Here is a 25622-nt window from a genome sequence, read left to right as displayed (position 1 = left end):
ACAGAATGACATCTGACTTCCTGAAAACAAAAATGGAAGCCAGAAATAAGTAAAAATTTACCTTTAAAAACTGGAAGAAAATAGGGACACCTGGGTGGCTCAGTTGGTTAAGGGTTTGACTTCAGCTCAGTTCATGATCTCATGGTTCATGAGTTCCAGCCCACGTCAGGCTCTGTGTTGACAGTTCAGAGCCTGGAGCCTGCTTCAGATTCTGTGTCTCCTTCTCTTTCTGCCCCTCCCTTCTGTCTCTCTCACACTGTGTCTCTCTAAAAAATAAATAAACATTAAAAAAATTTTAAAACTGGAAGAAAATAAGGGTCAACTTCGATTTTTACACACAGCAAAACTATTCTTCCAGAATGAGGGCAAAGTGGAAAATTTTGGACTAATAAAAACTAGGAGTGTTCATCATCTCACCCAATCACTAAAATAAAATTCTAAACAATTCAGGCCAAATTAAAGTAATTTCAGGAAAATAAAAGGTGGTCAAATATACACAAAAGAAAGATTCTAGAAAATGGTAAAAGTGGGTACAATAAAACATTTTTGTAACAAATGTTTTAGTAAATATTTTTATAAAACATTTCTTACAAAAATGCTTTACTGTATCCACATTTACCATTTTTATTTAGATAAAATAAAAATGTTTTAATGTACCCACATTTACAATTTTACATTTTCAAATAACACCTTGAAATAAAAAAAGACATAAAATATGTTATAATAGTATATGCTTCAGAAATGGAAGTTATTTGAGGTAATGTTCAAAGAGAGGATAAAATTATTGATCACTTTTTGACCTTTATAAGATAAATACAGATTATATAAATTTTTCAGTACCCACTTAAAGAACAGAATTTAGGTGTATAATGTCCAAACTACAGAGGAAAAATAAATAACATGAGAAACATCTAAATCAATGGAAAAGTAATCAAGAAAGCAGACAAAAGTATGTAAAACACGAATAGCACAATATAAAATCGTAGCTAGGTAATAAAATCTAGCAATTATATTAAATATATTGTATGCATATAAACTTAATGACTCTGATAGAACTTTTAAAAAAAGGTGATTAACAAAATATCCAACTAGGTTTGATTGTTTGGAACATATTTAAAACGTGAGAAAAGGAAATGATTGAAAGGAAAAAAAAATGCACAAATAACCAAAAGAAGGCTGATGTGGTTATGTCTATATCAAATAAAATATATTTTAAACGTGTATTTATTATTTATTTTTGAGAGAGAGAGAGAGCACAGGAGGAGCGAGAGAGAATCTTAAGAATCCCATCTCAGGGCTCGATTTCAAGACCATGAGATATTGCCCTGAGCTGAAATCAAGAGATGGATGCGTAACCGACTGAACCACCCAGGTGCCCCAAAATAAAAAATATTTTTAAGATAAACTATTTGTTAGAGATACTGTTATTCCCGCCATTAGAGAGGTATACTTATTTAATATTTTTACATAATATCACAAAGTCAAAAGAAGAAAGTCTAATTTTAAAAAAGCACATAGAATTGATAAATAAAATACTATATTGCTAAACTTATGTGGTACAGCAAAGCTAGTACTTGAGGAAAATGTGAGACTATAACTGTTGTCCATTTTGAAGGGAAGAAAACCTAAGAGAGAATCAAGACAGAACATAACCTCAAGTAGGTAAGGTAGGGAAAAGAGAGATTATAGCTGATGGCTTCAGTTTTTTTTCTGAGAAATGTGAGTCAAAATAGCATTTTAAAATTGAAGTAGGAACGTAAAAATCCCAGGAGCTATCCTTTATTCATATATCTGATCTCTCCTAAGAACACTATTCCTTACTCAATGATGCAATCATGTGTTGTCCAGAATAATTTAAAAGTCTCCTACCAGATCATTCAGCTTTCATTCATCACCTCCTAAAATTAGTTCATAGAGAAGCCAAAACAATCACAAATATTAACCATATCATGCAACTCCCCTTTCTCTTAAAATCTAAGTTCCTCACAGTAGCTTTTTTAATGCTTGATATGACCTGGTTCTTGCTTTGCTTCTGATTTTATTCCCTACTCATTTCTCTTCTTAGAAATCTTTCAATGTAAACTTAATACTCCTTTTCTAACCTATTGCTTTTATTTCTGCAAAAAGGAATGCTTACTGAATGACTTTGATTTCACATTATTTTTAATCTGAAAATGGTAGGTAATTGCAATATTAAGGTAAAACATTAAAGTGAATGTAAAGCTCTATGAGACTCACAATTATTTATTCCGAATGAAAATGCAGTTTCTATTTTTGGTGACACTAGCTTCCATTGCCTGTTACTCATAATTTCAGGGAGTCTGATCCAGTCAACATTTAGTGGCTATGTATACATCTATGTATTTGTATGTTAAATTTGTTTTTCAGATTTTTTTCTATCTTCCACCCATAGGAAGTAACGACTACTTCAACCCTTGCTTTGTAATATGCCATTAAATCTGTTGTTTTAAAAGAAGATTCTGTTTACCTGGATGCCTTGAACTTCTGACAGGTATTTATGCTACATGCCTTTTGTTACAGTTGTATACACTGGATCTGGAACATCCATTCAGTGAGCCAAGATAAACCATGTCTATTCTGAAACATTTGGAGACTACATAAAATATTTGAAAATGGGTTCTAGATATATGATATGAATATGATTATATGTAACGAAATTTTAAGCAATCATTGGCTAAATAGATTAGCTTTCTTCACAATATTCTTGCTTTGGTAAATATTATTGAATTTAAAAATACTATGAAGGAGAGGTAACCATAACTTTGGAGTTCCCAATTGGTTCCAGGCGCCAACGATTGTAAATGGACTATCTACAATGGTCTCAGTTCAGACTGGTTTCTAGAAATACACTGGGAAATAAGATGAAAATTGCCCTGCTTAAAAGTCATGATCTTCAAACAGATACTACTAAAAGAACAAACGCATTTTAATATTTGTAAAATAAAATGTTTTAAACTTTGCTAAAATTAATATACTAAGCAACAAAGAACTTTTTCAACATTTTTGAAATCTGATATTCCATATGATATAGGTAAGTTAGACATTAAGCGATTAGAGAGACAAGAAGTGAAGTTATTCAAAAATTATGTGATCAGCTCTTTAGATGTCCAGTCGTGCAGGAAGATGTGGAGAAGACCATCTAGGAAATGTGTTCTTCTATGATATTCTATTGCCTAAGATAGGCTCTTAAAGTCTAATGTGCCCAAACTAAAGGGTCAATTTCCTCTAAACATATCTTTGGTTCTCAGACTTATGGTCTTCATTGCCAAAACAGATGACAAAGAGTTGCCAAAGCAAAGGGACACTGTTTCATATTATTTAAATGACTTTAATTAATATAATTATTTCAGCTCAATTTTATAATAAGTCTCATAAGATGATGGGAATAAGAAACAATGTACTGTAAATAAACTCACTGTGACATTTGATTCTATTTTACAGTACCCTTATTCAACACAAAAGCATGCTTTTAACTTTCATGCTTTCAAGCATATGGAAAATTAAGCCCATGGTTTTTCTGTTTTAATTACCCCTGGGCTCTGCATATATTAAAAAAGAAACTTTTTCTATAAATATATATAGTCTAAAGCCTTTTAGAAATTAAATTTCAAAAAAATAATTAATGGCTCAAAAATATATAAGATACTGATATGTTCACAATTCTTGGTTCATCGTTTTTACACCTTATGTTTACTTTTCACTGTCATGCAGTTGTAATTATTCCTCTCTCCCTCTAATTTTTTTTTTTACCATTTTCTGTTATACACACACATTTAATATAAAACATTATGGAATACCTAACTATAATAAAAGTATTATAATAATATAATAAATAGTATAATAAAGCAATATGCAATGCCTAATATAAAATGTGAAAATATACCATACATTGTATATAGTATATAAGTATATATAATAACATGTTTTGTGATAGAAATGTTTAATTGTCCCTTGGGGTATTACATTTGGAAGGCACACTACCAGAATTGCTTAAAATCTAACTTGATATTTTGATATATGTCTGTGTAGCTATTATTAGTTGTCCAACATTTATTGATATCCTTCAAGCAACGAAAGATCAAGTTCATGTTAGAATTTTGCTTTATATATTCTTTGCAATTCTTGGTTACAGAGGTAAGATTTAAATCTATTTTCACTAATTTAAGGTGTTAGTACAAATTATCTCTACTAATATCTCCTTTATTAGTTTATTTGTTTGATATTTCTTATTTGTTCGATATTTCTGAGATCAAGAGACTGAGTTTAACATGATAAAATTAATTTCTAGGAATACATGAATCAAGAATGTTTTCTTATTGGATATTCTGGACTCGTGTCCCATTTGTGCCACCATGAACATGTGAATTTTGTTTTAGTAAGCTTGCTGGTGAAAGGTTTATTTCACAGGTTGTATACTCCAAGCAACATAAATGGTAAGCAAATAAGCTTTTCTCATACTTTTACTCATTAGACTTTGTGCACAACACACATACACACACACAGACCACATGTGTGTATTTACATACAGCCATACATTCCCCAGAACTGCATTTACTTTGGACAGCATGCCATTTTTTAACTGCTTTTTCTTTTTTTTTTAAGTATTTTTTAAGTTTATTTATTTTGAGAGAGAGAGAGAGAGAGAGAGAGAAAGCATGCTTGAGGAGAAGAGCATGTGTGCCCAGTGAGGGAGGAGAAGCGAGACAAGGAAAGAGAGAGAGAATCTTAAGCAGGCTCTGCTCTGTCAGTGTGGAGTCATATGGGGCTCAAACTCACAAATCTTGAGTTCTTGACCTGAGCTGAAATCAAGAGTTAATCAAGAGCTTATCTAACTGAGCCACCCAGGTGCCCAACTGTTTTTTCCTTTAACGCAGTTTGAACATTTTTCTTATTTTTGTTATTAAAGAGGTTTATGGAAATATTAAAATATTTATGAGTGTATTTGTAATGTTATGTAAAAGTCTTAATGACCATTTAATATACTTTACATTTGAAAGAATAAACACTTGAATAATAAATATTACTCTTCTGAAATCACAAGGCATTTTAAATATATATTAATTGATATAAATTTCAATAATTTATGTAAAGTCACCAATTTTATCTTTTTTTGTATCTGGTCATACACATGAAAAATAAGTCTCTGTGGTATCCTCACATTTAGGTCCTAATCATTAGCTGTCTTGTAGTAAAATATGAAGGTAACAGTTCAATGTCAAATATAAACCATAGGACTGTATTGGAATCACAGTGTTGTCATCTGTAATGATTTTATTTTTTTTAATTTATCAATTATTTTTCCCTTTTCCATAACTTTTCCATAATGACATCAACTAGAGAATAATAAAGTGGATATGATCCAAACTCAAATGCAGACAGCTGGGAAGAGGAATATATAAATAATATTCTATTGTTCATTTTATTTTTGGTAAATGGCCTAAATTGTTAGAATAATATAAAAATCATTAAAATAATATTATAGAACATACCTTAGTGACTACTAGATCAAACCATAAGACCTTTAATCTGTTTGAATCTATATTTTTCCATTAAAGGATCCTACAAAGTGGGATCAGTGAATTTTACTTATTTTATAAATATTGTGTGTATTGTATCACAACATTAAAAGAATAAGAAAAACTGAAATAATTTTTGCTATAATTCTATCGGTGTAAACACATCAAATTAACTTTTTTTTACTTGAAATCTGGAAGCTTCATTCTTAGTGTTCTTTATTTTTCCAGTAGCGGGAGGCAGTCGTGGCCTGTTTCCAAGTACTCACATTAATATGTGTTGTGTACTCATTCATTTACTGTCTAGTGATTGAGTGGCTATCAGCGTGGGCATAGCACTCTGCTAAATACTGTGGCAGGTTGCAAATCAGGAATCAAACATAGGTTTTCCGTCAAGGAGATTTAGTTCCTAAAATACTACAAGGTTTTGGGTCTATGCAAATGTAGGAGATAAATACTCCAGGGAAAGAAAATATGAGGAAAAAAGTCATGTCAGCGGGAGCTCTAGTGAGCTCTCTTTTGACTGTAACGTGTGCCAAGAGAGAGTGAGTGGGCATAAACATATGGTCTGGAATGGCAGATAAAGAATTTGGAAAGCAACATACGGTCTTCACTCCTTAGCAAGTTTTGAACAGAGGTAGAAAAACTTGAGTGGAACAAAGAAGCAGAAGGAGGATTTGAAGCCTATGATAGAATCCCATGGCAATTGTAGAACTAAGGCAAATGGCTATTCATTTCCCCCCCTACATTCCCACAGCTAAGAGTGGGGACAAGGAGGGGCACCTGGGTGGCCCAGTCGTTGAGTGCCTGACTTCCACTCAGGTTGTGGTCTCCAGGTTCTTGAGTTTGAACCCGGCATCAGGCTTGCTGCGGTCAGTGTGGAGCCTGCTTTGGATCCTCTGTCCTCCTCTCTATCTGCCCCTCTCCCGTTTGCACTCCCTCTCTCTCTCAAAAATACACATTAAAGATAAAGAAAACAAAACATTAAAAAAAAAAAAGAAAACCAACTATCTGTGTCAATAGAGGGTCAATTAGTCTGCATTACTACAAGGTAATATTGTAATTTATTAAGAATTTACCAAAGTCTGGAAAGTGACTTTTTCAAATCTGGTTTACCTTGAAAATTTAAGTTTGGGTCTTAAGAACTGGCTCAGGGTATTTCTAAAATGACGAATTTTGTTCTTTAAAGTTTTGAAAAATTAAACCCTTTATTTTGAACAGGCCAAAAGACATTTTCTGAAGATGTGATACAAGCTTTAGTAGTAGTGTTAGCAGATCTTTTGGGAAGAAAATGTCTTCCTCTGTGTGTGAGAAACTTTAAAAAGAAATGTTCTCATTCAGTGGTAAGAAAAATATATACCCCAACTTTATAATTTCATGTAAAATCTTTCCATTACAACATGTGCTACGATCGTATTTTCCTAATAACAAAAATTTTGGTGTCATTAGTTACTTTTGCTTCATCCTGCCTCAGTCAATGAGGAAGGAGTGAAGTCTTCTTTAAAAATGAACAACTTGGGGGGTTCCGGAAGATGGCGGCGTAGGAGGACGCGGGGCTCACAGCGCGTCCGGCCGATCACTTAGATTCCACCTACACCTGCCTAAAGAACCCAGAAAACCGCCAGAGGATTAGCAGAACGGAGTCTCCGGAGCCAGGCGCAGACGAGAGGCCCACGGAAGAGGGTAGGAAGGGCAGCGAGGCGGTGCGCGCTCCACGGACTGGCGGGAGGGAGCCGGGGCGGAGGGGCGGCTCGCCGGCCAAGCAGAGCCCCCGAGTCTGGCTGGCAAAAGCGGAGGGGCCGGACGGACTGTGTTCCCACAGCAAGCGCGACTTAGCGTCTGGGAGGTCATAAGTTAACAGCTCTGCTCGGAAAGCGGGAAGGCTGGAGGACAAAGGGAGGGAGAGCTGCCGAGCCCCCGGACGGCAGAGCTCAGCTTGGCGGGGAACAAAGGCGCCAGCGCCATCTCCCCCGCCCATCCCCCAGCCAAAATCCCAAAGGGAACCAGTTCCTGCCAGGGAACTTGCTCGCTCCGCGCAAACACCCAACTCTGTGCTTCTGCGGAGCCAAACCTCCGGCAGCGGATCTGAATCCCTCCCGCTGCCACAGGGCTCCTCCTGAAGTGGATCACCTAAGGAGAAGCGAGCTAAGCCTGCCCCTCCAGCCCCCGTGCACCTTGCCTACCCACCCCAGCTAATACGCCAGATCCCCAGTAACACAAGCCTGGCAGTGTGCAAGTAGCCCAGACGGGACACGCCACCCCACAGTGAATCCCGCCCCTAGGAGAGGGGAAGAGAAGGCACACACCAGTCTGACTGTGGCCCCAGCAGTGCGCTGGGGGCAGACATCGGGTCGGACTGCGGCCCCGCCCACTAACTCCAGTTATACACCACAGCACAGGGGAAGTGCACTGCAGGTCCTCACCACGCCAGGGACTCTCCAAAATGACCAAACGGAAGAATTCCCCTCAGAAGAATCTCCAGGAAATAACAACAGCTAATGAACTGATCAAAAAGGATTTAAATAATATAACAGAAAGTGAATTTAGAATAATAGTCATAAAATTAATCGCTGGGCTTGAAAACAGTATACAGGACAGCAGAGAATCTCTTGCCATAAAGATCGAGGGACTAAGGAACAGTCACGAGGAGTTGAAAAACGCTTTAAACGAAATGCAAAACAAAATGGAAACCACAATGGCTCGGCTTGAAGAGGCAGAGGAGAGAATAGGTGAACTAGAAGATAAAGTTATGGAAAAAGAGGAAGCTGAAAGAAAGAGAGATAAAAAAATCCAGGAGTATGAGGGGAAAATTAGAGAACTAAGTGATACACTAAAAAAAAATAATATACGCATAATTGGTATCCCAGAGGAGGAAGAGAGAGGGAAAGGTGCTGAAGGGGTACTTGAACAAATTATAGCTGAGAACTTCCCTGAACTGGGGAAGGAAAAAGGCATTGAAATCCAAGAGGCACAGAGAACTCCCTTCAGACGTAACTTGAATCGATCTTCTGCACGACATATCATAGTGAAACTGGCAAAATACAAGGATAAAGAGAAAATTCTGAAAGCAGCAAGGGATAAACGTGCCCTCACATATAAAGGGAGACCTATAAGACTTGTGACTGATCTCTCCTTTGAAACTTGGCAGGCCAGAAAGGCTTGGCACGATATCTACAGTGTGCTAAACAGAAAAAATATGCAGCCGAGAATCCTTTATCCAGCAAGTCTGTCATTTAGAATAGAAGGAGAGATAAAGGTCTTCCCAAACAAACAAAAACTGAAGGAATTTGTCACCACGAAACCAGCCCTACAAGAGATCCTAAGGGGGATCCTGTGAGACAAAGTACCAGAGACATCACTACAAGCAAAAAACATACAGACATCACAATGACTCTAAACCCATATCTTTCTATAATAACACTGAATGTAAATGGATTAAATGCGCCAATTAAAAGACATAGGGTATCAGAATGGATAAAAAAACAAGACCCATCTATTTGCTGTCTACAAGAGACTCATTTTAGATCTGAGGACACCTTTAGATTGAGAGTGAGGGGATGGAGAACTATTTATCATGCTCCTGGAAGCCAAAAGAAAGCTGGAGTAGCCATACTTATATCAGACAAACTAGACTTTAAATTAAAGGCTGTAACAAGAGATGAAGAAGGGCATTATATAATAATCACAGGGTCTATCCACCAGGAAGAGCTAACTATTATAAATGTCTATGCGCCAAATACCCGAGCCCCCAGATATATAAAACAATTACTCATAAACATAAGCAACCTTATTGATAAGAATGTGGTCATTGCAGGGGACTTTAACACCCCACTTACAGAAATGGATAGATCATCTAGACACACAGTCAATAAAGAAACAAGGGCCCTGAATGATACATTGGATCAGATGGACTTGACAGATATATTTAGAACTCTGCATCCCAAAGCAACAGAATATACTTTCTTCTCGAGTGCACATGGAACATTCTCCAAGATAGATCATATACTGGGTCACAAAACAGCCCTTCCTAAGTTTACAAGAATTGAAATTATACCATGCATACTTTCAGACCACAATGCTATGAAGCTTGAAATCAACCACAGGAAAAAGTCTGGAAAACCTCCAAAAGCATGGAGGTTAAAGAACACCCTACTAACGAATGAGTGGGTCAACCAGGCAATTAGAGAAGAAATTAAAATATATATGGAAACAAACGAAAATGAAAATACAACAATCCAAACGCTTTGGGATGCAGCGAAGGCAGTCCTGAGAGGAAAATACATTGCAATCCAGGCCTATCTCAAGAAACAAGAAAAATCCCAAATACAAAATCTAACAGCACACCTAAAGGAAATAGAAGCAGAACAGCAAAGGCAGCCTAAACCCAGCAGAAGAAGAGAAATCATAAAGATCAGAGCAGAAATAAACAATATAGAATCTAAAAAAACTGTAGAGCAGATCAACGAAACCAAGAGTTGGTTTTTTGAAAAAATAAACAAAATTGACAAACCTCTAGCCAGGCTTCTCAAAAAGAAAAGGGAGATGACCCAAATAGATAAAATCATGAATGAAAATGGAATGATTACAACCAATCCCTCAGAGATACAAACAATTATCAGGGAATACTATGAAAAATTATATGCCAGCAAATTGGACAACCTGGAAGAAATGGGCAAATTCCTAAACACCCACACTCTTCCAAAACTCAATCAGGAGGAAATAGAAAGCTTGAACAGACCCATAACCAGCGAAGAAATTGAATCGGTATCAAAAATCTCCCAACAAATAAGAGTCCAGGACCAGATGGCTTCCCAGGGGAGTTCTACCAGACATTTAAAGCAAAGATAATACCTATCCTTCTCAAGCTATTCCAAGAAATAGAAAGGGAAGGAAAACTTCCAGACTCATTCTATGAAGCCAGTATTACTTTGATTCCTAAACCAGACAGAGACCCAGTAAAAAAAGAGAACTACAGGCCAATATCCCTGATGAATATGGATGCAAAAATTCTTAATAAGATACTAGCAAATCGAATTCAACAGCATATAAAAAGAATTATTCACCATGATCAAGTGGGATTCATTCCTGGGATGCAGGGCTGGTTCAACATTCGCAAATCGATCAACGTGATACATCACATTAACAAAAAAAAAGAGAAGAACCATATGATCCTGTCAATCGATGCAGAAAAGGCCTTTGACAAAATCCAGCACCCTTTCTTAATAAAAACCCTTGAGAAAGTCGGGATAGAAGGAACATACTTAAAGATCATAAAGGCCATTTATGAAAAGCCCACAGCTAACATCATCCTCAACGGGGAAAAACTGAGAGCTTTTTCCCTGAGATCAGGAACACGACAGGGATGCCCACTGTCACCGCTGTTGTTTAACATAGTGCTGGAAGTTCTAGCATCAGATATCAGACAACAAAAGGAAATCAAAGGCATTAAAATTGGCAAAGATGAAGTCAAGCTTTCGCTTTTTGCAGATGGCATGATATTATACATGGAAAATCCGATAGACTCCACCAAAAGTCTGCTAGAACTGATACATGAATTCAGCAAAGTTGCAGGATACAAAATCAATGTGCAGAAATCAGTTGCATTCTTATACACTAACAATGAAGCAACAGAAAGACAAATGAAGAAACTGATCCCATTCACAATTGCACCAAGAAGCATAAAATACCTAGGAATAAATCTAACCAAAGATGTAAAAGATCTGTATGCTGAAAACTATAGAAAGCTTATGCAGGTAATTGAAGAAGATATAAAGAAATGAAAAGACATTCCCTGCTCATGGATTGGAAGAATAAATATTGTCAAAATGTCAATACTACCCAAAGCTATCTACACATTCAATGCAATCCCAATCAAAATTGCACCAGCATTCTTCTCGAAACTAGAACAAGCAATCCTAAAATTCATATGGAACCACAAAAGGCCCCGAATAGCCAAAGTAATTTTGAAGAAGAAGACCAAAGCAGGAGGCATCACAATCCCAGACTTTAGCCTCTACTACAAAGCTGTCATCATCAAGACAGCATGGTATTGGCATAAAAACAGACACATAGACCAATGGAATAGAATAGAAACCCCAGAACTAGACCCACAAACGTATGGCCAACTCATCTTTGACAAAGCAGGAAAGAACATCCAATGGAAAAAAGACAGTCTCTTTAACAAATGGTGCTGGGAGAACTGGACAGCAACATGCAGAAGGTTGAAACTAGACCACTTTCTCACACCATTCACAAAAATAAACTCAAAATGGATAAAGGACCTGAATGTGAGACAGGAAACCATCAAAACCTTAGAGGAGAAAGCAGGAAAAGACCTCTCTGACCTCAGCCGTAGCAATCTCTTACTCGGCACATCCCCAAAGGCAAGGGAATTAAAAGCAAAAGTGAATTACTGGGACCTTATGAAGATAAAAAGCTTCTGCACAGCAAAGGAAACAACCAACAAAACTAAAAGGCAACCAACGGAATGGGAAAAGATATTTGCAAATGACACATCGGACAAAGGGCTAGTATCCAAAATCTATAAAGAGCTCATCAAACTCCACACCCGAAAAACAAATAACCCAGTGAAGAAATGGGCAGAAAACATGAATAGACACTTCTCTAAAGAAGACATCCGGATGGCCAACAGGCACATGAAAAGATGTTCAACGTCGCTCCTTATCAGGGAAATACAAATCAAAACCACACTCAGATACCACCTCACGCCAGTCAGAGTGGCCAAAATGAAGAAATCAGGAGACTATAGATGCTGGAGAGGATGTGGAGAAACAGGAACCCTCTTGCACTGTTGGTGGGAATGCAAATTGGTGCAGCCGCTCTGGAAAGCAGTGTGGAGGTTCCTCAGAAAATTAAAAATAGACCTACCCTATGACCCAGCAATAGCACTGCTAGGAATTTATCCAAGGGATACAGGAGTACTGATGCATAGGGGCACCTGTACCCCAATGTTTATAGCGGCACTCTCAACAATAGCCAAATTATGGAAAGAGCCTAAATGTCCATCAACTGATGAATGGATAAAGAAATTGTGGTTTATATACACAATGGAATACTACGTGGCAATGAGAAAAAATGAAATATGGCCTTTTGTAGCAACATGGATGGAACTGGAGAGTGTGATGCTAAGTGAAATAAGCCATACAGAGAAAGACAGATACCATATGGTTTCACTCTTATGTGGATCCTGAGAAACATAACAGAAACCCATGGGGGAGGGGAAGGAAAAAAAAAAAAAAAAAAAAAAAAAAAAAAAGGTTAGAGTGGGAGAGAGCCAAAGCATAAGAGACTGTTAAAAACTGAGAACAAACTGAGGGTGGATGGGGGGTGGGAGGGAGGGCAGGGTGGGTGATGGGTATTGAGGAGGGCACCTTTTGGGATGAGCACTGGGTGTTGTATGGAAACCAATTTGACAGTAAATTTCATATATTAAAAAATAAAAAATAAATAAATAAATAAATAAAAATAACAAAAAAAAAAATGAACAACTTTATTTCTGATAGAGATTCTTAGCAGCAAGCTAGTAACATGATTTTTTTAAATTACATTAAAGATGATCTCAGGGTACCGGGGTGAATCTATTGGTTGAACGTCCAACTCTTGATTTTGGCTCAGTTCATGATTACAGGGTTATAGGATCGAGCCCCATGAGAGGCTCAGAGCTGAGCGTGGAGCCTGTTTAAGATCCTCTCTCTCTCTCTCTCTCTCTCTCTCTCAATCTCTCTCTCACCCTCTGCCCCCTCCCCCCATCCGTGCACTCTCTCTCTAAAAAAAAAAAAAAATGATCTCACCAATATTATATTCAATAGTGAAATAATAATCACAGTAACATATATATTTGAAACCAGAAATATTTCATTTTAACAGCCATTTGAAAATATTTTTCTCAGAACTGTCATTGTCAAATATCAAGAAGTAAAAATGCAATGTAACTATTGGAAAAGTAAGGTTAGTGAGCATGTGGTAGGGTATTTTGAAGCCAGATAACTAGACTCCAGCTCTGCCACTGAGCATAGAAACAGCCTTAAGAAAATTTCTTTATCCAGGCCTGTTATTATCTGTAAATTGGGGAGCATAATACTATCTGCTTCAATGGATTGCTGTGAAGATTAAATGAGTTAATATATGCACTTGGTGCTCTTAGCTCTTATTTTCATAATTCCTGTTATTTTCAGATGAAATGACTGGCTACTAAAAAAAGCCAAAAGAATCAACAGAGAAGTGATTATAATTAATGACAGTTTAGTAAGTCTTCAAATGCAAAATAGGTCTAATAAAATGTAGCTTTCCCACATACTAAAGTTACAAAGAAAATATAATGTAAAATAATCTTACTAACAATAAAAAATGGAAATTCACATGATACTATTGTTCACTTGTTAATTTGGCAAGATTGCAATTAATAGTTATATTGATAGGACTGTAAATAGATATATCTTTTAAAATATTCTTTAACATAGTGTTTCTACTTCTTAGAATTTATAATAATTATATAATCAAAGATACACACAAAAAAATTGATGTAAAAATTTACTTCGTTAGTTTCCTAAGGCTGCTGAGACTAAGCACCACAACCTGTGTGGCTTAAACAACAAAAATTTGTGGGCTCTCGGTTCTGGAGGCCAGAAGTGCAGGCTGATTGGTTCCCTCTGAAAACTGAGGGAGAGTGTTCCATGCCTCTCTCCCAGCTGCTGGTGTTTTGTTGACAATTTTTGACATTCCTTGGCTTATAGTCACATTAGCCCAATCTCTGCCTTCATGTTCATGGTGTTCTCCCTGTGTGCATGTCTCTGTGTCCAAGTTTCTTTTTATAAGAACACCAGTCATATCAGATTAGGGGCCCATCCTACTCTAATATGACTTCATCTTGACTAATTATATCTGCAATGACCCTATTTCCAAATAAGGTTACATTCTGAGATGCTGAGGTTTAGGATTTCGACATGATTTTTTGAGGAATACAGTTCAGTCTATGACATCATGCTTGCTTATAATTGAAAATTGGTGCTACCTACCACATCCAACAAAAAAAAAAAAGGTTAGATGAATTTTAACCTACTTATATGTGGCTATCTTATATGCAGCCACAAAAATTCATCTTTGCAAATAATATTCTGTCACATTGGAAATGCCCTAGATATTATGTTAAGCATAAGCATTAGACCATAAAAACTGAATACTACAACATAAATATGTGTATAGAAGACTGGAAGGAAATACTATATACCAAAATCCTTATGGCTCTATCTTCCTGTGTGGTAGGACCACAACTGACTTTAATGTTTATATTTATACTTTGCTGTAAGTGATAGTATTCATACTTAGAAATATACTTCCATCCAGACTTTTAAAAATATTTTCACTCTGTGTCTCACAGACTTTGATAATCTGCTTTTGTTTCAAATATCTACATTCATCTACATTTCATTGTTACTAGGTAATTCTAGATGATCTTCCCAAGGACTTTGCTACAGTGGCAACTGTAGAACTCAATAACATAATTAAAAAGAATTTTGGTTCTGGGGACCGTGGGTGGCTCAGTTGGTTAAGTGCTGATTATTGATTTTGACTCAGGTGATGATCTCACACTTAGTAGGATTGAGCCCCACATGGGGCTACGTGTTGTCAGCTGCTTGTGAATTCTCTCTCTCCCTCTGTCTCTGCCTCTCTCTCTCTCACAAGATAAATAAATAAACTTAAAAAATATTTTGGTTCCTTCCTCCTAATGATTTCTAAGTTGACTGACATGAAAAAAGCATACCAACTACCTTTGTCAAAAATTGATGATATTGTGAATGTCTGTGAACAGAATGTGAGGTCAATAAAAGAAATAAATGTAAATATTTTGAGATAAAACTAAACTTCAGAAAATGAGGACAAAACTATTCCGAATAAATACACAGGAAACAATCTTTCAGCTCTATGCTCTAGAAATTTTATACTAGAAAGGACTTATATTATTTGGAATTAACTAAACCACCATGGATTTGACTTGACATTAAATGTGTAAAATATTTCTATGTTTTCTAGTGTCATTATAAGCTAACAAACCATTGCGTGGTCTAAATTTATTCTAGAATATCTCCTCTCCTATTGATGCTGTTTGCCTTTTAGTAGATAATGGCATTCTTAACTAGTTAAACTTTCAAATCTGGATAACTTTGAAAATATAAGAAAAGGAATTTTGGCATATTTATTTACTTATTTACTTATTAAATTTATTTATCTATTTTGAGAGAGAGAGAGAGAGAGAGAATCCCAGGCAGGCTTTGCACTGGCAGTGCAAAACGTGATGCAGGGCTCAACCTCATGAACCATGAGATCATGAGCTGAGCCAAAACTAAGGGTAGTTGGACACCCAACCAACTGAGCCACCAAGGCACCCCTGGCATATTTATTAAGGGCCATTAGTATCTTATACTTCCTTGAGGACTATGGGGGACAGCAAAGAAGGTATTTCCTATGTCTTTGAGGAAAGGATAGAATAAATGAAAATGAAGATAACACAAACATAAGGAAAATTCTGTAATCTATGCCAGTAAAGTAAAGGTATTGGAAGTAGGAGATATACTTAGTGCCCCAAAATGAAAAGATGGAGAGAAGGAGAGAGTACTAAGAGGAAAATGGAAAGGGGGCAGAATTTCCTTTCCCTTATCTCCAGAAGCAAGGAGAAAAAAAATGAAACAGAAAGGTCTGCTTTGGTTTATTCATATTTCTGGATAGATTATTATTTTGGAATGTAGAGGCTTATGAAGAGTAAGAGAAAATGGTCAGTTTATTCAATCATGGAATAAGAAATCAGCTAGTAATGAGTCAACTTCATGGAAAAGAACTTAATTGTTCCCAGGCAATTGCCTACATTTGGGAGTTAGAGGGGTAGGTATAATTATTTTTCCTATTTGCCTCTGGGATGATTTCTGTGGCAGGCAAAATAATCCCCCTCCCTTAAAAAAAGTCTGGATCCTAATCTTGGGAACCTATGAATATGTTATGTTATGTAACAAAGGGGGAACTGACATTGTGGATTGAACTAAATTTTCTAATTTGTTGACTTTGAGATGAGGAAATTATCCTGGATTTTCTGGATTGATCCAATGTAATCACAAGGGTCCTTATAAATGAAAGACAGGGGCAAGGGAATCAGAGTCAAAGAGACATAGTACAAGAAAGATTTAACTGATCATTGCTGGCTTTGAAGGTGGAAAAGTGCCATGACCCAAGGACTAGGTTGCAGCCTAAGGGGGCTGGAAAAAGCAAGGAACTAGATTCTCCCCTCTGGTCTCCAGAAGGAACCGACACAGCTCTGACTACACTTTGGTTTTAAGCCAATGAGATTCATTTTAGACTTCTGACTTCCAGAACTTCCATAAGAAATTTAGATTGTGTTAAGCCAAAAGTTTGAGGTAATTTGTTATATCAGCATTAGGAGGCTAATACAACTTTTAAGAAAAGGGACATGTGAATAAAAAAACTGTAGACAAATAATAGGTAATATTTTTTTAGGTTTCTTTTAATGGAGATAAAATTCATATAACATACAATTAATCATTTTAAAGTATATAATCCTGTGGCATTTGGTATGGTAAAATGTGTGATCACCACCTTTATCTAATTAAAACAAATACAACCAAATGATGGTTGTTTTTTTCTTTTTCTTTTTTAAAGTTTTTATTTTAATGCCACTTGGTTAACAGGATCAGATGAATGTAACTATTAAAAATTGCAGAGTTTCTTACTAATAAATCCAAGTCACGCATTTAATTTTGGGAGCTTAAGGGTAAACATCAAACACTAGTATTTTGTCTCTAAAGTTGGGATTGATTGAATACTTAATGTGGGAGTGATATGGATGAAGCTGAATTAGCATGATTTTCATTCTCATTCAAATATGTTATATAAAGCATAGTCCCGAGTGAAACTTCAATTATCTGTCCCCCAAATAAAACAACAATGCTCCCTTCTTGTAGATTCTATCTTCTATGTTAACATATGACAGGAAAATACTAGAATGTATCTTCTTAGCAGTCAGCTGGGTCTGAAAAAGAAAGACAAAGAGAAAGGGACAGACAGACTGACAGAGGAAGACACAGAGAAGTGTATATAGGAAAGGCAGAGATACATAAAGAAAGAGAAAGAAACAAAGACATAGAGACAGATAGGGAGAGAGAAGTAGGGAGAGATAAAAAAAATGAGACACAAATACAGAAAGACAGAGAGAGATGGACAGAAATAGAAATAGAGACAACATGGACAAAACGGAGAGACAAGCATAGAGAGAGATTAACAGAGAAAGACTTAGAGAATGTGACTGGAAAAAAGAGAGACAGCAGTATAGACAAAGTAGAGGGGTAAAGAGGCACAGCTATGACAAAAAGTGGAGAGAACAACAGAAGATAAGCAGTAGGTCATTCAAAGAGTGTTTAGTACACTTAGCAGTGTATAGTACAAGAAAGCAGTCAGAGAAGAGAATGGAAGGAAGGACCGCAGGGAGGCTGGGAGGGGGAAGACAGAGAAAAACTTGAGTCACATGACAGTAGCTCCTTCTCCCAAACTCACACCGAGGTGGGGCAGTAGGAGTGAGTTTGACAAGTTCTAGAAACGTTCCTCTATTGCTTTGGCCTCCTGGCGACTGGCAGGAATTTCTTCCCTTCTGTTGGAATATGAGAGTTAACATAATAAAGTGGTAATGATGTCAATTTTAACTCTGTTATGAGAAATTTTGTAGTTTCTGTAGCTTGAGAGGAATTAGCTGACAATGAAACATATTTTAAAGGACAGATGGATGGCATTGGTTCTTGACCTGGGATTCTCAGATCCATTAGTGTCCAGTGAAGCTTATTTCCTGCTTTGTAAATGATGTTTATCTAATTTCTGAGGGGATAGACATGGAATTACCCAACCGGACCAACTGATGACTACAAATAATAACGCCACTAACACATGCCAGGATGTTTAGTGTAGGAAAAAAAAAGCCTTCCTGGAGATAGAATTCTTAAATTTTCACCTTAATTATTTTCCTTTTTTTAAAAAAGTCAGTAATTTCCCTAATAATAGTGATATAAACAAGTATGACTTGTTTTACAATAACTTGTGTTTAAAAGAAGAATTGTTTTAAATTAATTTATTTGATTTTCTAATTGACCTCTTATTCAACTTTTCAGGTAAAAGATGTAAAAACTCCGAACTGGGCTCTCGCCTGCTCCCTGGCCCGGAGAGTAGAACTGCTGTTTCCCCGTTTGCTCTCCTGTCCAGTACAACTGATCAAGATTTCTTCCCTATGAATGTGGTAAGTGATGTATGTGAAACTTTCTTTTATCCCATGTATTCTTTTAAAAGAAACAATTGTTACATGATTGTAATACTAGCTGTGTCCAGTGAAACAAAGCCACTTTACTCTTATTCCATAATAGCAGTACTTTGCACGGAAGTAGAAAAAAAATTTTTTTTCTAAAACAGCTTTAGTTTTAGTATCACAATAATTGATATAGGTAAGGAAAAGGGTGTTAGTTTCTCGATTAATCATTATGTATGAATTGTGTCTTGCTGTGAATCACTATACCATAAGCCTTTGCCACTCCAGGGGCAAACCAAAGACCAACATCAGTATCATCTGCTAGAAATGATGAAATCTTGGGAGCCATCTCAGAACTATTGAGTTCAAAATGCACAAACATTTGAGAAGCCCTGGTATAACTCATTTGAAGGCAGTTTGTGTTTGGTTACTTGTATGATCCCTCTACCTACAAGTGGTGTATGATACAGAATAGGAACTCAGTAAATATATATCAAACACTTTATGTATGTATGTATGTATGTATGTTATTTAAATCCAAGTTAGTTAACATATATATATACATATATATTATATATATACATATATAATATATGTATGTGTATATATGTATGTAATGTATTACAATATATGTAATAATGATTTCAGGAATAGAATTTCGTGATTCATCACTTACATACAACACCCAGTGCTCATCCCAACAAATGTCTTCCTTAATGTCCATCACCCATTTAGCCCATTCCCCCACCCAACACCCTGCCAGCAACCTTCAGTTTGCTCTCTGTATTTAAGAGTCTCTTATGGTTTGTCTCCGTCTCTGTTTTTATCATATTTTTGCTTCCCTTCTCCGATGTTCATTTGTTTCGTTTCTTAAATTCCACGTATGAGAGAAATCATATGAAATCTATCTTTGGCTGACTTATTTTGCTTAGCATAGTACACTCTAGTTCAATCCATGTAGTTGCAAATGGCAAGATTTCATTTTTTTTTTTGATCACCGGGTAATATTCCATTGTATGTGTATATACCACATCTTTATCCATTCATCAGTCGGTGGGCTTTTGTGCTCTTTCATACTTTGACTATTATTGATAGTGCTGCTATAAATATTGGGGTCTGTGTGCCCCTAAAAATCAGCATTTTTGTATCTTTTGTATAAATACCTAGTAGTGCAATTGCTGGGTCTTAAGGTAGTTCTATTTTCAATTTTTTGAGGAACCTCCATACTGTTTTCCAGAGTGCCTGCACCAGCTTGCATTCCCACCAACAGTGCAAAACAGAGCCTCTTTCTCCATATCCTCGCCAATATCTGTTGCCCCAGTTGTTAATTTTTGCCATTCTGACAGGTGTAAGGTGGTATCTCATTGTGGTTTTGATTTGTATTTCCCTGATGATGAGTGATGTTGAGCCTTTTTACATGTGTTGGTTGGCCATGTGGATGTCTTCTTTGGAGAAGTGTCTATTCATGTCTTTTGCCCATTTCTTCACTGGATTATTCATTTTTTGGGTGTTGACTTTGGTAAGTTCTTTATAGATTTTGGATACTAACCCTTTATCTGATATGTCGTTTGCAAATATCTTCTCCCATTCTGTCGGTTGCCTTTTAGTTTTGCTGATGGTTTCTTTCACTGTGCAGAAGCTTTTTTACTTTGATGAGGTCCCAATAGTTCATTTTTGCTTTTGTTTCCCTTGCCTCCAGAGACATGTTGAGTAAGAAGTTGCTGCGGCCAAGATCAAAGAGGTTTTTGCTTGCTTTCTCCTTGAGGATTTTGATGGATTCCTGACTTACATTTAGGTATTTCATCTATCTTGAGTTTATTTTTGTGTATGGTGTAAGAAAGTGGTCCAGGTTCATTCTTCTGCATGTCGCTGTCCAGTTTTCCCAGCACCACTTGCTGAAGACACTGTCTTTATTCCATTGGGTATTCTTTCCTGCTTTGTCAAAGATCAGTTGGCCATATGTTTGTGGATCCATTTCTGGGTGCTCTGTTCTGTTCCATTGATCTGAGTGTCTGTTTTTGTGCCACTACCTTACTGTCTTGATGATTACAGCTTTGTAATAAAGTTTGAAGTCTGGGATTGTGATGCCTCCTGCTTTGGTTTTCTTTTTCAAGGTTGCTTTGGCTATTTGGGGTCTTTTCTGGTTCCATACAAACTTAGGATTATTTGTTCTAGCTCTGTGAAGAATGCTGGTGTTATTTTGATAGGGATTGCATTGAATATGTAGATTGATTTGGGTAGTATCGACATTTTAACAATATTTGTTCTTCCTATCCAGAAGCATGAAATCTTTTTCCATTTTTTGGTGTCTTCTTCAATTTCTTTCATAAGCTTTCTATAGTTTTCAGTGTATAGATTTTTCACCTCTTTGGTTAAATTTATTCCTAGGTATTTTATGTTTTTTTGTGCAATTGTAAATGGGATCAATTCCTTGATTTCTCTTTCTGTCGCTTCCTTGTTGGTGTTTAGGAATGCAACCGATTTTTGTGCATTGATTTTATATCCTGAAACTTTGCTGAATTCAAAAATCAATTCTAGCAGTTTCTTGGTGGAATCTTTCAGGTTTTCCATATAGAGTATCATGTCACCTGCAAAGAGTGAAAGTTTGACCTCCTCCTGGCCAATTTGGATGCCTTTTATTTCTTTGTGTTGTCTGATTGCAGAGGCTAAGATTTCCAATACTATGTTGAATAACAGTGGCGAGAGTGGACATCCCTGTTTTGTTCCTGACCTTAGGGGGAAAGATCTCAGTTTTTCCCCACTGAGGATGATATTAGCATTGGGTCTTTCATACATGGCTTTTATTATCTCGAGGTATGCTCCTTCTATCCCTACTTTCTTGAAGGTTTTTATCAAGAAAGGATGCTGTATTTTGTCAAATGCTTTCTCTGCATCTATCGAGAGGATCATATGGTTCTTGTCCTTTCTTTTATTGATATGATGAATCACGTTAGTTGTTTTGCAGGTATTGAACCAGCCCTGTATCCCAGGTATAAATCCCACTTGGTCGTGGTGAATAATTTTTTTAATGTATTGTTGGGGCCAGTTGGCTAATATCTTGTTGAGGATTTTTGCATCCATGTTCATCAGGGAAATTGGTCTATAGATTTCCTTTTTAGTAGGGTCTCTGTCTGGTTTTGGAATCAAGGTAATGCTGGCTTCATAGAAAGAGTTAGGAAGTTTTCCTTCCATTTCTATTTTTTGGAACAGCTTCAAGAGAATAGGTGTTCACTCTTCCTTAAATGTTTGGTAGAATTCACCTGGAAAGCCATCTGGCTCTGGACTCTTGTTTTTTAGGAGACTTTTGATTAATAAATCAGTTTCCTTACTGGTTATGGGTCTGTTCAAATTTTCTGTTTCTTCCTGTTTCAGTTTTGGTAGTGTATATGTTTCTAGGAATTTGTCCATTTCTTCCACATTGCCCATTTTATTGGCATATAATTGCTCATAATATTCTCTTATTGTTTTTGTTTCTGCTGTGTTGGTTGTGATCTCTCCTCTTTCATTCTTGATTTTATTTATTTGGGTCCTTTCCTTTTTCTTTTTGATCAAACTGGCTAGTGGTTTATCAATTTTGTTAATTCTTTCAAAAAACCAGCTTCTGGTTTCATTGATCTGTTCTACTGTTTTTTTGGTTTCGATAGCATTAATTTCTGCTCTAATCTTTATTATTTCCTGTCTTCTGCTGGTTTTGGGTTTTATTTGCTGTTCTTTTTCCAGATTCTTCAGGCATAAGGTTAGGTTGTGTATGTGAGATCTTTCTTCCTTCTTTAGGAAGGCCTGGATTGCTATATACTTTCCTCTTATGACTGCCTTTGCTGTGTCCCAGAGGTTTGGGGTTGTGGTATTATCATTTTCATTGACTTCCATATACTTTTTAATTTCCTCTTTAACTGCTTGGTTAGCCCATTCATTCTTTAGTAGGATGTTCTTCGGTCTCCAAGTATTTGTAACCTTTCCAAATTTTTTCTTGTGGTTGATTTCAGGTTTCATAGCATTGTGGTCTGAAAATATGCCCGGTATGCTCTCAATCTTTTTGTACTTACTTAGGGCTGCTTTGTGTCCCAGTATATGGTCTATTCTGGAGAACAGTCCATGTGCACTGGAGAAGAATGCATATTCTGCTGCTTTAGGATGAAATGTTCTGAATATATCTGTTAAGTCCATCTGGTCCAGTGTGTCATTCAAAGCCATTGTTTCCTTGTTGATTTTTTGATTAGGTGATCTGTCCATTACTGTGAATGAGGTGTTGAAGTCTCTTACTATTATGGTGTTACTATCGATGAGTTTCTTTATGTTTGTGATTAATTGATTTATATATTTGGGTGCTCTCACATTTGGCACATAAATGTTTACAAATGTTAGGCTTCTTGGTGGATTGACCCCTTGGTTTTGATAGAATTCCCTTCTGCATCTCTTGATAGTCTTTATTTTAAAGTCTAGATTGTCTGATATAAGTATGGCTACACCAGCTTTCTTTTGTTGACCATTAGCATGACAGATGGTTCTCCATCCCCTTATTTTCAATCTGAAGGTGTCTTTAGGTCTAAAGTGGGACTCTTGTACACAGCATATACATGGATCTTGTTTTCTTATCCATTCTGTTATCCTATGTCTTTTGATTGGAGCATTGAGTCCATTGATGATTTGAGTGAGTACTGAAAGATACGAATCTATTATTATGATGCTTGTAGAGTTGGAATTTCTGGTGGTGATCTCTGGTCCTTTCTAATCTTTGTTGCTTTTCTTATTTATTTATTTATTTATTTATTTATTTATATTTTCATCTTTTCTCCCCTCAGAGAGTCCCCCTTAAAATTTCTTGCAGGGCTGGTTTAGTGGTCACAAACTCCTTTAATTTTTGTTTGTCTGAGAAACTTTTTATCTCTCCTTCTATTCTGAATGACAGCTTGCTGGATAAAGAATTCCTGGCTGCATATTTTTTTGATTCAGCACACTGAATATATCTTGCCTCTTCTTTCTGGTCTGCCAAATTTCTGTGGATAGGTCTGCTGCAAACCTGATCTGTCTTTCCTTGTAGGTTAGGGACTTTTTTTCCTTTCTGCTTTTATGATTCTCTCCTTGCCTAAACATTTTGTGAATTTGACTATGATATGCCTTGTTGATGGTCAGTTTTTGTTGAATCTAATGGGAGTCCTCTGTGCTTCCTGGATTTTGATGTCTGTGTCTTTCCCCAGGTTGGGAACGTTTTCCACTATGATTTGCTCACATAACCCTTCTACCCCTATTTCTCTCTCTTCCTCTTCTCGGACCCCTATATTTGATGTTGTTCCTTTTTAATGAGTCACTGATTTCTCTAATTCTTAAATCATGCTCTTTTGCCTTAATCTCCTTCTCTTTTTCTGCTTCATTATTCTCTATAAGTTTGTCCTCTATATCGCTGATTCTCTGTTCTGCATCATCCATTTTTGCTGCCGCCACATCCATCTGTGATTACAGCTCAGTTATAACATTTTTAATTTCATTCTGGCTATTTTTTGCATCTTTTATCTCTGCAGAAAAGGATTCTAAAGTATTTTCAACTCCAGCTAGTATTCTTATTATCGTGATTCTAAATTCTGGTTCAGACATCTTGCTTGTATCTGTGATGGTTCAATCTCTGGCTGTAGTTTCTTAGTGCTCTTTCTTTTGGGGTGAATTCCTTTGTTTTGTCATTTTGAAGGGAGAAAAGGAATTAATGAGGTAGAAAAATTAAAATTAAAAAAATTAAAATTAAAAAATATTAAAATTATAAAATTAAACACACACACACACACACACACACACACAAATAGAATAAATGATGTCAGATCCTAGGTATGTTTTGTTCTGGGTGTTGAAAGTGGTTTCACAGATTAGAGAAAAAAAAGGGGGGGGGAAGAAAAAAAAGGAAATCATTTGAGAATTTGAAAAAATGAATACACTGAATTAGAGTAAAATGAGATGATCAAGGTCAGATAGAATTTGAAAAAATATACACAGAAGTAAAGAATATGGTAGAAAAAAATTGAAGAAAAATATTTTTATCAAAAATTGAAAATAAAAATGAAATTTTCTTTTTCTATATTCAAGAAAAAGAAAAGAAACGAAAAAGAGAAAAAAGGAGAAAAAAGAAAAAAAGGAAATTGTTTGAAAATTTGAAAAAGTGAATACACTGTAGTAGACTAAAATAAAATGGTGGAAGTCAAATAGAATTTGAAAAAAATTTACATAAAAGAAAAAATATAGTAAAAAAATTAAAGAAAAATATTTTTAATAGAAATTGAAGGTAAAAATGAAGTTTTTCTCTTTTTGCATTCAAGAAAAAAGAAATGAAAAAGAGAAAAAAGAAAAGAAAGAAAAAGGCGATTGAAAATTTGAAAAGGTGAATACACTGAAGTAGACTAAAATAAAATGATGGAAGTAAAATAGAATTTGAATAAATTTACACAAAATTAAGAAATATAGTAATAAAAATTAAAGAAAAATATTTTTAATAAAAATTGAAAATAAAAATGAATTTTTTCTCTTTCTGTATTCAAGAAAAAGAAGTGTAAAAGAGAAAAAAAAGAAAGAAAATTGAATGATGGACCTGCTAACAGATTGAATTAGGACTGACATTACTTCGTTTTCCTCTATAAGTCAGTCTATGTGGTGCTTTATTGTCCATAAACTAAGCCGGCAGTGAGACTTGTGTTCTTGAAGAATGAGGTTGGTCCAGTTGGGCGGGGCTCAGTGTAATGGCTCCGCTTTCCACTAGATGGCGCTGCTAGCCTACTTTGGTGGAGCGTTGTGGC

At 36.0% G+C, this 25622-nt stretch overlaps 1 long non-coding RNA gene across 1 annotated transcript; it reads left to right on the top strand.

The window, feature by feature from the left end:
• Positions 1-2394: 2394 nt before the first annotated feature.
• Positions 2395-18834, top strand: LOC144616022 (uncharacterized). Its single transcript, XR_013554876.1, has 3 exons — positions 2395-2512; positions 4310-4454; positions 18716-18834. It is a non-coding gene; the product is annotated as an uncharacterized LOC144616022 (long non-coding RNA).
• The last annotated feature ends 6788 nt before the right edge of the window (positions 18835-25622 follow it).

The sequence above is a fragment of the Panthera onca genome, chromosome B1 (assembly GCF_046562875.1).
Source record: "Panthera onca isolate mPanOnc1 chromosome B1, mPanOnc1 haplotype 2, whole genome shotgun sequence".
Classification (NCBI taxonomy): Eukaryota; Metazoa; Chordata; class Mammalia; order Carnivora; family Felidae; genus Panthera; species Panthera onca.
This window is presented reverse-complemented; position numbering and strand designations above follow the sequence as displayed.